A 15,148-nucleotide genomic window follows, 5' to 3' on the forward strand; every position below is an offset into this window, starting at 1 on the left:
AACCATGTATTTCACCCAGAGGATTTACTGAGTGAAACTGAAAAGGTGGCGTCAAAACAGTCTCTCAGGTCAGGCAACACAAAAAAGACCACACAGCGTTAGAAACTCAACCACAGTCTCCTCAGCCTACTGCTAGTATGTAGTAACACAGAAAATCTCCTTTAAATTAGCTATGGGAGTTTATTCAAAACAGCAGTTGTAATTAACCCTACAAGCAATATGTGTAGGAATAGCGAATTCTATGCTACTTGAAGATTTTCAGCAGTGTCCTTCAGACATATACACCAGAGTTGAGAGAGAACTTGCATGCTTTATACAAGAAGGGATTTTTTTAAATTCTGGAAGATATGCTAAGCAGGAATTCATGTATGGTCATCCCTAATTTGTTAAATATGATGGGTCCATGATGTGCTATGATTTTTTAAGACACAGTTCAGAAAAGCTGTTAGAGGCTGGCTTCTTCTCTGCTATACCTTGTCCTCTGAACATTGTCATCTAAATTCAGAACAGGTTCCATCCATTTCATTGCCTTCAAGAACTCACAAGTCACAAAAAAAAAAAAAAAAAAAAAAAAAAAAAAAAAAAAAAAAAAAAAAAAAAAAAAAAAAAAAAAAAAAATGAAAACAAGATCAAAATAATTACATAGAATTTTCTTCAGGGTAACGAGAGAACAAGACACAGACTCTACCATCCTGAGGAAACAACATCTTCCTCTGCTGGCCCCGTGATCGGTAGTTACATGCAGAGTTTTGAGCACAGGACACAGAAGCTATGTCACAATCTTGCAGAATGGCAGAATAAAATACTGGAGCTTTATTCTTCAGAACTGTTACATGTGACCATTGAAATGTCAACTACTTTTTCAGCTTTAAACCATCTATGACATATAAGCTAAATAAAATGTATTGACATCTTTTTCACGAAGTCATGACTAAACTTTAATGAAAGACTTAAAACTTGCCAGCGGAATGTATTTTTTGAATGGGTCACCCACATCAAAGATGCCATATTCCCTGGCAGAGATAATATTTTTAAAATAACTTCCTAGATTCACATCCTTCCAACAGATGATTCAGGAGGGAAAGAAAATTATATAGACTTCAGTCTTGACAAGGGCAGAGCACTCATCATTCTTGCGCTAATACTGCTGTTTGAAGAAGAAAAATTGTGGAGGAGGACTGAGAAACAGAGGCTAGTCATAAGAAAGAGAAAGCTTACTCCAATAGAGAAAAGTTTTAGATGTGTCAAAATCAAGTGACTAATTAAGACAGTAATTCAAATTAAAACCAGCTGGTAGTATAACATTCTTCAGACCCTTATTCAGCAAAAGTTCTGAGTGTTTCTAGGCTTGTTTTCTTCCAGATTTTAGTCCCAAAGTCAATTAACAATCAAAGTGCAGTTCAGAAAGTCTGAAACCTGAGAATAATTTTACCTCTTTTTCTGAGATTTTTCAGGCTTTGGCCTGGTGTTAACTAGCTGGATCCTGTGCAAAAGCTTTGTACAAGACCAAACTACAACTATATCCTGTATAGCCTGTGTATAAACACAGCAGTGCAACACATGGAGTAAGATTTTGCCTCTGTGAATCATCCTGCTCAAATCTTGTTTCTGCTGGTGACCAGAGCCACAATTCAAGTTCAAGAAATCTTTTCTACAGAAACCCAATTACTGAAAAAGCTCCTTTCTCATCCATTTATGGACTGGCATTTCCCTTTTTGAGACCTTATTCCCTTTTAAAATTTCTATATAATCTCAACTAATACAATTGTTTCAGATTAGGGAGTTTATTTTGTTTCTATGACAACTTGAGGAAGTGAGTTCCAGTGATTAATTACACATTTTGGACCAGGGTCTTACACTTCTGACTTTGCCCAAGCTGGCCACATTACTCTCAGTTCAGGACTCTTTATTTTTTTCACATCAGTACAATGACCTTTTTCCTCCCAGAGACACTCTGAGCTCATGAAGGGGAGAAGGTAAGCAGGTCCACAAAACTCCCCACCAAAAATCCTAGGGTAAGTGTACAGTAGCAAGTCTCTTCCTCTAACAGAGCCCTTCATGAGACCTTTCAAGTAAATCACAAATACTTTTTCCTTAACAGTTGCCAAGGTCAAAATATAACACAGTCCCAGAAAAACTAAAGTAGTTGCTATCAATATCAATAAACTCCAGAAACTTTAGCACTAAGTTAGAACCTCTCATATTACTTTGGATTAATATTGTGAATTCTCTCCTGCTATCTCAGACAACATAAAGTCATTCATTTCTTTGATGGCCTCTTCAGGTTTTAATTTTAGCTTTGGATCTCTTGAAGAAGGTTTCATGGTGGTCAGAAATTTAGATATACCCTCTTGTTATCTCAAGCAGCTTGGACATATCCTTAGGAATATAGTCATTTGTGTACTGGAAAGATTTTTTTGCTGCTATTTTTGAGAGATATACCTTATATTTGCCACAAAATTGATTTTCCTTTGGATTGACAAAGCTTCTCTATGCTGTTTCCCTGCTGCATTCCAAATAAAGGTTTGCTGATGAATCTTTTTGATGTGCACAGGTTGCTGTCATCTTGTAGTGTGAGATAATGGATGTGGCTTGTGGAATATTGTGTTATATATTTGGGAAATAAATCACACCCCAAGTTCCTTAATGTATATTTCTCACTGAGGCATGTGCGTCTTATCTCTCCTTTTACAAACTGAAACAAGGTCTGCAAATATTCTTAGCAAAAAGGAAAAAATGCTTGCGGGAGGTAAAATTCCTTCTTGGCTTCCTGAAATGGTTTGTATGAATTGGCTGAGCAACAATCTGCAACCCAGCAAATTATTTGCTTTTCCATGAGACTGAACTCCTCAGGAGCATTTTCTATTCTGAGACCAAGGAGGAAGAAAGAAAATAGCCTTGCAGTATCTTTTAAGCCTTATCCAAACAAGAGTCAGGATTTTTTTTTTTTTTTTTTTTTTAAGTGACTGATGACTGAGTTGCCTTGAGACTCCATAAAGAGGTCTGATTTCTAGGGCTTAAGGTGTTGCCTGAAAATAGCAGCCTTCCTGGTGCCTCATGTTAGCCAGTCTAGTGCAGAGGCACTCCAGCTCACTAGACTTTTCCCTTACATCAATTTCTACTGCAACCTACTGGTGATACTGCCTGCCAAAGAACCTACAACAACCAACAACAACCTTGCTACTTCAGAGACTCCTCCATGTTTCATCGCCTACACAATACTGAAATATCTGTCCTGGTTGTTTGAATTGAAATTGAGTAATTCAGTTTGTCAGACAGGAAAATTTTGGAGACTCTCAAGACTGAGACTTTTGCTACTTCCAAACCCCAACTGGGAAGGTAAGAAAATGAAGTGCTTTGCCCCTTTAGATGTCAAAGATAACCTCCAAGTCATAAAACAATCGACTCACGTGTTATAGAGACCTCAAGCAGATAAACTAAAGCAAAAACAACCAAGGTGCTAATTTCAGCAATTGATCTCCAGGCCAGGGTTCACTTCAAAGGATACTCATGATCATTTGAGTGTTAACATTTCCAAACAACTAGTATAAAAAGAAATATCCTGTACTGGGTTAAGTGACTTTTTAAAGGAGTGTAATTCATTCCTACTGATGTACCCGGGAACATATGTTAAAAATCAAGCTCTGCACAACATATGAACTGTTACAATTAAAATAATGAAAGTCCACCCTCTAGGGTAAAAATGAATATGCCTTTACCAGTGATAGAAAACAGGAGTGCAGCATTTAGGAACAGAAAACTCCACTGCATTTTGAAAGGCACACCAGGACCACCTTCAGAAGGGGATCATTGCCCACTAAGATTTCATTCCCCAGTGTGTTCATCCCTTGTGCCTCAGAGTTTTTTTTACAATTGTACAGCCTAGGACAACACTGGGCATGGATAGTTTTACTGAAGATGTTTCCAGGAGAGGACAGGGAATGAGAGAAATTCAGTGTTGCAACTGGAAACATTTACATCATAAAACTTCACGTGCATTGGCCAACATAACATGATCGCTTGCCTCCTCTCTAACTGCAGAATAAGGACACCATGTGCTGTAACTAAAACAAAGGGAAATACAACTGGTCCTCCGGTCAACCATAGTCTGCATATCCTGAGCAGTGCTGTAGCTTTAAACATAGCTCTTATATGTGAATTAGCCACTCATATTCTGACTATCTATATAGTTCACTTTGCTTGTCACAGACGTGTACCTGTCAGGACAGAGAAAGGAGCCTGGAAAAACAGCAAGAATGTTAACCACTAACAGGACAGCACTACTTTTATCTGCTTTTCTGCAGCTGACCCTTTCATGCTAGAGTCTCTATGGAGTCAGACTAGGGAGCAAAGACTAGACTGGATTCTTGTCAAACCCCACAGATAAGGGCATGTTCACACTGGCTTGGGAAGACATCAGTTTTGTGGTCTCACACCCAGTGACTATTAACCAATCAAAACTCTTGCCTTGAGCCAGGTCATGTTTTCAGGCACCTCAGAAAGTTATCACCTCCCGAGGAACCTAAAGCCTGACAGGCCTGTGAGGCTTAATTAAGCTTTCTATTCAACTGCTATGTCAATTGTAAGTTGCTCATATGGCAGTGGCAAACTACAAGCTCACTTGCAAGACAGCTCAGCCGTGTGAGTTATGTTCCAGCTGCCCATTGCTGATTCCCAGCTAAGACAAAATAACTGCCATGTGAGAACTCAGCCCACCTCACTGTAACAGTTTCGAAGCAACAGGCAACTGAACTGACCCTGTTCTGCTCACATGTGTTTTCCTGACTGATAGTGCGAATTCTGTACAGCAGGTTCACCATGTAAAATTGCTGCTGTCTCCATCTTACTAAGATTGGTCAGTCAGAACTTCTTTAACATGGTAGTTCCAAACAAACAGTTTGTAACACGGCAGTGTTCAGCCTGCGCTTTTCTTCCCACCTTAGCATGCGCTGCCTCTGCTCAATTCTCTATGCCAGGATTTATGAATATTTCTTTTAGAGAATACTAGAGCAGGCAGGTGAACCTTGGACTTCTGGACAAGAAATTTTTCATTAATTTGAAATGTGTTGCATTGTATCCAGAGTCCATTATATATAATATGTCATTGCTAACTGACATTGTCAGGTGACTGACAACCAGTTTCTAATCTGGCTGATGAGCGCAAGTTCTGATTTGCTCCAGTCTCAGGGAGGAAAGAAGAGACCACAAAACTAAGGTTCCATCGAAAACAGCCACAGCTGACAGCCCTTTGGAGATTACTCATAAAAAGCTCTGTGGGCCTTGAGTGGCCAAAAACAATTGCGCACTGAGAACTCTTGGAAGGAAATTATGCCTGATTTGCACAGGAGACTTTTCCTGTGAACTTGGTTCCCATAGCACTGTCTTAGATGCAATGTCTGCATGGAAGTCTCTTCCCTCGCCACTTCCTCTAGATTCAATGCCGATATAAAGTGCCATGTTTCCTCTTTTTAACAACTCAAAGGGCTTCAGTTCCCTAATGTAAAACCAGTGATAGCAACTGTATGAGTTTCAGCTTGATGTTGGCAGCTGGATCTCTACTCACTCTTATGAAGAACCCTACCTCACAGTTCTACTCTCCTACAGCCTGTGCTCCATGAAAGACTGAGAGAAGAGCGGGGTTTCTCTTGCCCGTTTTTGAGCTGCACTGATCAGTTGTACACAAGAATTGAGATTGTAATGCACGTGTATTTCAGGCTATGTTTAATCCTGCTGCTCTGCAGCAACTGTCCCTCACACACAGACAAGATGCACTTGGTACACTGGCTTTGCACACCAGGGGTGCAGAGCCCTTGCTGGGCAGATCGCTGCTGTCACCCAGCAGACAGAATCTTAATGCCTTCTGATACACACTCTCATTCACTGTCAGCAAAAGCAAGCACCTTTGCTTCCTTTGCTAGAAATCCCACAAGTCTAGGATCAATGCACAAAGAAGGTGAATTAAACCCACATTGATTCTGGTATGTAAAACAAAGTCATAAAATTGGGAGCACGCTTGAGAAGAAACCTGTCTGTCCACCTAATGGGCTTTCCTCTATCTGGCTGTGCCCTCACTGTTTCAAGAGCATAGAATTAAACCTAACTATATTAAAAATGATCAATTGAAACTGCGAATGAATGTGTCTGAACTCAAGGTCCTTGTCCTTCTCCGCTCTCATCTTCTTTTTCACTGTCATCTCTTCTCTTCTCCCTTCCTTCCTCCCTTCCCAGTCAGCATTTTTGCAGTTTATATCATACTCAACTCTGGTATTTCAGTAATGCACTTGGAAGTTGCTCCCAGAGGCTAAAATTTATTCTTCCATGTGAGTTTTTTTGTTTCACTCTTGAACAGGCATTTCTTGGAAGGGCAAGTACTCAGAGAACTGTAGCACACGGCAATCATACTACATGTCGAGATGGTATGTAAATATTAATATTCACCCAGCACTGAAGATTACAAGATAATTAGAAGCTACATAACCATGTGGCTCAGTTTATAAAGAGTATGACAGTTATAGGACCAAATTTTGTCATTCTTCCAGGTCTGACTCCTTGGAATCTCTTTTTCCCCCCTTTGTTTATGAGGAATTAATCATTTGGAACCTGATCCAAAAAGCTCTAGAGTCAATGCAAGTCTCCCATTGACTGCAGCAGATTTTGGTCTTCGATTAAGTAAACTCTCTTGAGTCCTTGGCAGCTCAGATCTCAAGCACACTACAGGCCTCCTGGTACCCCATCCCTCAGCAGCATCCAAGTGAGTTGTCAGAAAACAACCATATGAGATTCACTCTTTGGAACAGAAGAGAGGGTCAGGCAAAGCCTTTCATTTCGACAGAGGACATGCATGTCCTCCAGTACAATAGGTCACATACTGCCTGAGTGTCATTAGGCTACAATGCCTAATGGTCCACTCCCTGGCTCTGCTCCCACCTGAGGACACCAGACAATCTGCTCCAGTCAGTGACACATTTCCCCAGAATGGGGTTGTGCCATAGACAGCTCCCTACAAAAGGAGCATAGAGTGGGAGCTGTGAGAGTGAAACATGTCTTGGCAGGCATAACACCAGGAAAGAGTGCTTCCAGATTCCCTATCTCCTCCCCAGTTACCATTTTTTATTAGATTTTGCTTTTCTAGTGGTAGCATCTGTTTTTGGCTTGCACACAGTTATAAAGTCAAACAAACTACTTACCCATTTAAATACAGCCCTTGGTGGATTTGGACCCTCTTGCCTAATAGAATTTGTTTACAAGCAATCTCTGCTTTTTACAGATTTTTTTTCTTTAACTGTTTTCCTTCAAGCTCTAGATGGGCAGCAAACATTGTGATGAATAGATACCAGTAGATAGGTTCCCTTCCCACAACAACCCCCTGCAGCACTACAGGCTGGGCACAGAGTGGCTGGAGAGCAGCCAGGTGGAAAGGGACCTGGGAGTTTGGATTGACAGGAAGCTGGACATGAGCCAGCAGTGTGCCCAGGTGGCCAAGAAGGCCAAGGGCATCCTGGCCTGGATCAGGAAGAGTGTGGCAGCAGGAGCAAGAAAGTGATTCTTCCCCTGTACTCAGCACTGGTGAGGCCACACCTGGAGTGCTGTGTCCAGTTCTGGGCCCCTCAGTTCAGGAAGGATATTGAGGTGCTGGAGAGGGTCCAGAGAAAAGCAACGAGGCTGGTGAAGGGACTTGAGCACAAGTCCTGTGACGAGAGGCTGAGGGAGATGGGGTTGTCTATTCTGGAGAAGAGGAGGCTCAGGGGTGACCTCATCACTCTCTACAACTACCTGAGAGGAGATTGTAGCCAGGTGGGGGTCGGTCTCTTTTCCCAGGCAATCAGCAATAGGACAAGAGGGCACAGGCTGTCAGGGGAGGTTTAGGTTCGATATTAGAAAGAAGTTCTTTACAGAGAGAGTGATCAGGCATTGGAATGACCTGCCCAGAGAGGTGGTGGATTCATCCTCCCTGGAGGTTTTTAAGATGAGGCTGAATGTGGCACAGAGTGCCATGATCTAGTAATCACAGTGGGGTTGGATCAGGGGTTGGACTTGATGATCTCTTCCAACCCAGTTAATTCTATGATTCTATGATTCTGTGTTGTAAGAGCTCTTGACAGAACCAAATTGGCAACCGACTACGTGCCTTACTGAAAAAAGAAGGCACATTTTGGAGATATTCACAGACAGTTAATGAGCAATGGCATCACTCTGCTCGAACAATGAGACTTAAAATAACATTTTATGGCACTCTTCCTTAACCAAAAGAACCTACTTAGAATACTTTTTTATAGTGCTTTCTGTGTGCACGTGTTCAGTAAAACACAAAAATATTATGGAGGCATTTATGGGTCTTTTGAAGTGAAAGTGTTTCTCAGGTAAATACATATGCTTTAGGTGTTTATTATTACAGTATGTTCTGAAGCTATCTCCATCCCATGTTGCTGGAAGACTGGATTGAAATAGATCTTATTTAAAGCAGTATATCACCATCACATTATTGCATGGTACCCAAAAGAAAGTTATTCATAAGATTTTAAATAGTCCACATTTCACAATGATTCAGTTATATATTGTTTCTTCTTCTGCCCAAATTCAATCTGTGCCCTGAGGCTGAGGTTTCACAATACTACCATGCCTCAGCACCTTATTCCTCACACCGTCTGTTGCTCCTTCCTGATCATTTGTATACCCATGAGAATAAGCTGCTTCATGTTTTGAACAAGTCTTTTTCAGTAAAAAATGTTTGGGCTCCAAATAGTTTTGGAAGTTTTTCAAATGTAATTTGAATTATATATGTAAATAGATAATCTAAAAACTTAGATTATAGTGTTACAATATGGGTTGTGAGGGCTTTCTCCTACCCACTTAGACAACTTTGCATGTATCCGTTGTAGGAGGAATTCCAAAACATTACCACTGACTGCAGTCTAGTATGTGTTTTTCTGCAGTCATTTCAAAAGCCAACATATTGTTCATTCACATGACTATTTTCACAAATAGCAGTTTCTGATTGGTCCCTGAAACTACACACACATAGCAGGCTGAACTGAATTTTGGCTTTGATGTTGAATGAACTTACAGAAAATGGTTTGCTGTTATGAATTTCTACTTCTACATTTTCATTTGCATGTAAATGGTTGAGATTCAATTTCATAATTACCAGCTGTTCAAAGGTAAGGGAAGAAATGATGTGACTTACCCCCATGCTCCCACTAATGCCTTTTGCTTGTGTAAATTCAACACTTTAGTGAATTTCATGTGGAGTATCTGTAGTTGCATATAGATCTGGACAGCAGCATGGCTAGATTTAATTTAAAAAAAAATTCTCTGTTCTTGGTCTAAAAATTAGGCTCCATCCATGCAAGTAGATGCTCTGCATTCTTCCAAAAATTGTGCTGCCATAGACATCTAATGGGTCACAGCATGTTAACAGGTCATTTCTACAAACCTATGTAAATGAGTGATTGAAGCCAGTCAATGCCAACAGCTGCAGAAGAAACTTTTACTTCAGCTGAGAGAGATGTTATGTTCAAAAATCACAGCAGAGGAATAGAGGGTTAGAGACTTGCATTTGTAAAAAAGTCATAACTTTCCACTGCATAAGGTCAGTGCCAGCTCCTGAGTGAGGCATTAGGACACACGACAAAGAGTATGAGAATAAGACCTGGGCAAAGAGTTATCAATGAACATTTTCACTGAATACTCAAGAAGTAGAAAAAAAAAAAAAAAAACACCAAACCTCCCAGAATATATGTTAAAGCAATGAGCCCAAGATGTTTCTTTATCTTGATTTCTTACATATATTCATATTTATTAGGCATATGCAACTAATAGTAAAACTATTAGATTTGATTGTGTATTTGGAAAGTGGATTTAAAAAAAAAAAAGTCATATATACCATTTCTTATTATCTTCATGACATTCAATGCAGATGTCTGATTGCACCAGACAGGAAGAACCAGTGCCTTACCCCAAAGATTTTGCAGGAAGTTTGGCCAGCATGTCCACGTGAGGGCTGCATCCCTCCATGTTCAAGACTGTCACAGGATCACTGGGTGACACCCAGGTACGAAAGCAAAGCTTTCTATTTGTATAAGCTCTCAACCACATACAATGCAACCTTTTCTATAGCGTCATCTCCTGATTTACTCAGCCTTGTACTTACAGATGCCCATTCATCAACTGAAAATTAATTCTCTTCAAATTCAGCCTGTCATTTATGGAAAACCTCACCATAGAGCTTGTAAGACAGAAATAAGATTAGTTTCTTATTTTAGTAAAAGTGATTGTTAGAGCATCTTTTGAGGGTTACATTTGCTGTGGCTAAGTGTCTCACAGCCTTTGTTTCTTCATGAGAGTGATGATCCTCACACCTAACGTCAGTCACAAGCTAGACAATCATCATTGTCACCAATCCTATTTATGGGTTTAGAGCAAGTACATTTATTATGATACAAGTTAGCAGGAAATTCAAAGGCATAGTGGGCCACAGAAACATACTCACTGCCAGCTCTGACACCAGAGGAAAGCACTTAAAGCCCCAGCTGCCATGTGAGCAGCGTCAAATCCATGGAGGACCTATCATTGAGCTGGCTTTGCCTGAAGGTGAAGGGAAGGCTAAAAGGGAAAGAAAGCCATCAAGAGAGAGCTGATCCCTCTGATCCCTTTGCCCAGGACAGAGTTGGCCCTGAAAAGTGCTCCCCAAGCTGCAGATGGAAAAGGCAGAAAAACCCTGACAAGGTTTCTGGGGCAGTGACAAGTCAGCCGAAACCTAAAAGATTCTGTTAGATATGAGCTTGCTGTGATTAGATTAAGTGTTCTCTTTCTGTAATTTCTTCGCTTACCTCTCTTATAAACATTAGTAACTGTGTTGCCTATACTGGATGCTGTAAATACTTCTCCTGGCGCTCTTCCCAAAACTCTCTTTTAATTTAAACCAGGCTAAGGTAGCTGGGTAAGATCAAAGTGTTTTTCATCAAGACTGCTGAATTAAAAATGCAAGTACTAAGAAACTGTATCATGTATCCAGCTTCCCAACATACTTCAGGAGAGTCAAAGGGTAAAGGACCTTACCCGACAGAAACTACATGAGCTGATTGAAGACTTGTCCCTGAAGGGAAAGAGAAGCAATCCGGGGAACATAGTCTTTTCTGGCACACAGGGAGGTGATGGGAAGCAGTCCTGAGCACAACGACCCTCCAGGAAGTACAGGAGACTTTTCTAAAGGAAAAGAATTTTTATTTTCCATGCATGCACATGGCAGGCAGCATTAGACCCTTGGCAGATAAAACCTGGGAAAGTTCTGAGTTTGCAAAACCTCTTGTGCAGTTGTGTTTAATCTGTACGTTGGATTCATGTGGGCAGTTGTTATCCTAGGGGACCTTTAGTCCCTTTCTTTAGAAAGAGCAAAATTTTTTGATCACAGAGTTAGGTTTTGATGTGTGCTTAAGCCAGCATACTCCATGTAGAGTAGGATTCACAAGATGCTATAGCACGGCCAAAAGAATTCATTGTTACTTATAACCTTCTTTTTGCCTTAAGAACCAGTGAAGACTGAGCCTTGTGCAAGGTGCCACACCAAGAGATCAGCAGACTGGCTCCACAGAAGGAGCTTATTGTCCAAATAGAGACCTATTGGCCTTGGAATGGGGATTGCCCAGAAGGTTTAGGCAATGAAAGGGAGAAAGCTGCTGTAAAATGTGGTAGCCAAAGGGGTAAGAGTGAAGTGGCACAGAGCTGAAGAAGCTGAACAAAAGGCAATGGGAGGATGGACACAAAGAGGCAAACAGCATGGCTATCTGGAGTCCAGGCAAAACTCTCCGGAGCCCTCTGAGTGCCAGAAGTCCCAGGCTGTGGCTGGCTACAGTCTCAGGCCAGTTCCTCTGCAGTCTTCCCCACGGGCCACAGAGAGGAGTGGGGAGGATGAGGTGTCTGGGCAGGGTCCTCCCCTGCACACTTCTGGGTTCACAAGGTTGCTGGCAATCCCCATCTCTCCCCTTCCCCTCCGTGCAGCAGGCCTGGTTTTGGCTGCCTTCACAGCTGCAGCTGTTCCTACCAGCTGGAATCAACCGTCTTGGCCCTGTTCCAGCTCAAAAGCAATTACATTCTTGCAAGTGGATATTGCAACTTCCTGTGCTAAACAATCATGTACTGTTCCTCTGCACTTTTAACCAGCTGCTGCCTTCTACTCAGAGATGGCTGCAGGCATGGAGGTGGGGCCCTGGAAGAAAGGTGGTGGTGTATCAAGCAAAGATCATTCCTATGTAGGTTCACCTGCAGTTTAGAAAGGTCAGGGAATGCTTCCTAACAGCCCTGCATTCCTGTGGATAGCACTCAGTGCTCCAGCAACATGAGTGATGAAGAATAACATAATCTGGGCTAGACACTGCAGCAGGAGAGTGCATTTTCTTGGCCCAAATCTTCTAGGAGAAATCTTCCTATATGCCTGAACTGCATAAAATAAGGCATCTCCAGGAGCTGGTGCAAGAGCTCCCTTGCTTTTGTCTAGCATTTAAAACCTGAGCCTGGCCTATAACACCTGGAAAAGACTTTTGGAAAACACCTTAGCTCAATATGTGGTGAAGGCATCCAAATGATAAGTGGGATTACTGGACCCAAACTAACACACATACTTTTCTGCAGATCTTGCCCTCAGTCTCCAGCTTCTACATTGTGTGCACATGAGGAGATACATATATTTATATACCAGAGAATAACCAGCACCTGCCCAAGCAAAGGTCAAGGCGTACTGTTCCCTTCTAACTTTGCTACACTAGAAATGTGGATCTGAAGTGATCGTAATAATTTGTATTTCTGTGACTTTTTCCACATCTGAGTGTTTTCAGAGGCATGGATTATTTAAGGTATTCACCCTCTGAGGAAGGTTCACACATATTCTTTAATGTAAGCACAGCATAGAACAGCACAGGGAAAGGCAAAGTACCTTGAAAGACAGAGTAAACACATGGGAAAGCTTGGAACCAGGTTCTGAGTAAGAGGCTGTAAGCACGCTGTAAAAGGTCAGAAGGATTCTAGGGATAGAAATTCCCACTCGGACATGCACCATCTCTTGTAACAAACAGTAGATCCACACCAAACAGTCAGGACAGCTAAACCCCTCATTTCATTGCAGAATAATTGACTACACATTTGGGGAGGGAGGGCTTTTAATCAATGCTGATGCTTACCTCCTTGATTTCTACTGCCTAAACCTCTCTGTCTGTAATTAGTGTCCTGCTGATGTGCCTGTGAATTGCCTCTGCCCCTGTCTCAATGCGACAAAGCAAGTCACCCAGAGCTCCACCAAAATCTGCACAGGAGTCCTGCCATAGCTCTGTCACAGCTTGGGAAATACCCTGTCATCTTGCCTTTATTCTTCTACCAGGCTCTGAGCACTAGGACATTTCACGGTAACAAACAATGTGTTTAGTCATGGTGGAAGTACCAAATAGTCTATTAACAGAGCAGTCCCTTAATATGATTAAAAAAGTCTGACAGATTATTTTCTGAAGAAAATTGCAGCCTGAAGAAATTGCAGTTAACATTATTTGCCATGCACTTTAATAGCACAATATCAAGTGATGCACTGATAAAAGAAACATTTGTTAAAGAAACAAACAAACAAAACCACCTAGCAGTCACAGGATCTTTCCACCTAGTGTTATAGATTTGTGATAGGCTCTGTCTTGGCAGACAGCCAGGCAGTCCTAAATATAGTGTAAAACCAAATATTTAAGTGTAAGTCTGAGCAGACAGGGGGTTTTGGTTAGTTTAGTGGCTTTTCTGTGTTTTGATGGTTTTTTATTAACACATTCCCTACAAGTGCTACAAATTCTGCTGCAGATGCAGCAACTGATAAATATTTCTCCACCAAAGGAAGTATTATATGCCCTAGATTCCCAAGGTAATGCTACAGGAGAGCAAATACTAAGTACTATGACATATGGGTTTGAGTGCCATAATTTATAAAAATGTCTTAAAGTGTTGTACAGTACAGAAAAGCACGTAGATAAATCACAGAAACATATACATTAGGTACAGTGTATTCTCAGCATGTACTGTCTGCCAGTTTGTAACATGTACACCTGCACAGGGGAGCACTAGAAAGCAGTACACTCAACATTATTTATTAGCTATTGTATCACAAAACTGTCTTCCTCTCAAATATTCCTCTTCCTCACTCAAATATTCTGCTTTGCACAACCATACTCCAAGTATCTCCTCCATATGTCATTACCTGGGCAAGGCCAGTAGGGTGAGAACGAAACAGGGCCACTGAAAAAAAAATTATAAACTAGAGTGTCTTACTGAGTTTCAACAGATCCTCTTAGAATATCCTGATTTCATAAGGAACTTTTTTTTTTGTGTGTGTGTGTCATGTAACTGTTTCTCCAGGTTATCCCTTTGCTAGCTTTGTCCTGGATAATCTCCAGCCTGTTTCCAGCACCTCACTTGGCCCTTCAGTAAATAATTTTTGTCCTTCCTGCGGCTCTGCTAACAGGCTCAGAACAAAACCGTCTGGCCACTAAAGACAGACTTACTGCAAAAGAAGAAAACACCTCCTTGCAGTAGTGAGTGAAAGAGTGGATTTCTAAGAGCCTGCCCTAGCCAAAGTCAAACAGACCTCCAGCCCTAAGCCATGGCTGAGGAAACACTGACATGTAAAGACTGATAATAATGGATCCAGCGAATTCAGCATCAACTTCACAATCATTACTGAATTTTTTGTTTGTTTTTTTTTTTCTCTAATTAGAAAGCTTTAAATACTGGCATAATTAGGATGAACTGAAGAGAATGCCCTTCAGTTTTTCCTATCACTGGATTCATACTCTTATATCACTTCCAACACTTGATAATATTTCCCATATCCTGATTATCAGCCTCTTTCCAATTCTCCTCCCAAGGTCCTTTCTCACCACAAATCATCCTTGTTTCATTTCTATCACTCAAATAGCATTTTTATCTCTTCATCACATGCTCATCTTTTTCTTGCCTAGTTAAAGTTTTCTCAGAGCTTGGAGTGCAACCTATTCTAATTCTTTTAGTTTTCCAAGTCCTATTAATCAAAGAAAAGTAATTATCATATTATCACAAAAATCAAGACAGTTGACAGCATTGAAAGGAGTTCGTCCTTTTCTTGCTATTACCTGCATCCTCCCTGTCC

Source organism: Empidonax traillii, unplaced genomic scaffold, assembly GCF_003031625.1.
Source record: "Empidonax traillii isolate 1590-97213 ecotype Southwest subspecies unplaced genomic scaffold, ASM303162v1 scaffold44:size1908036, whole genome shotgun sequence".
In the NCBI taxonomy this organism is placed as follows: Eukaryota; Metazoa; Chordata; class Aves; order Passeriformes; family Tyrannidae; genus Empidonax; species Empidonax traillii.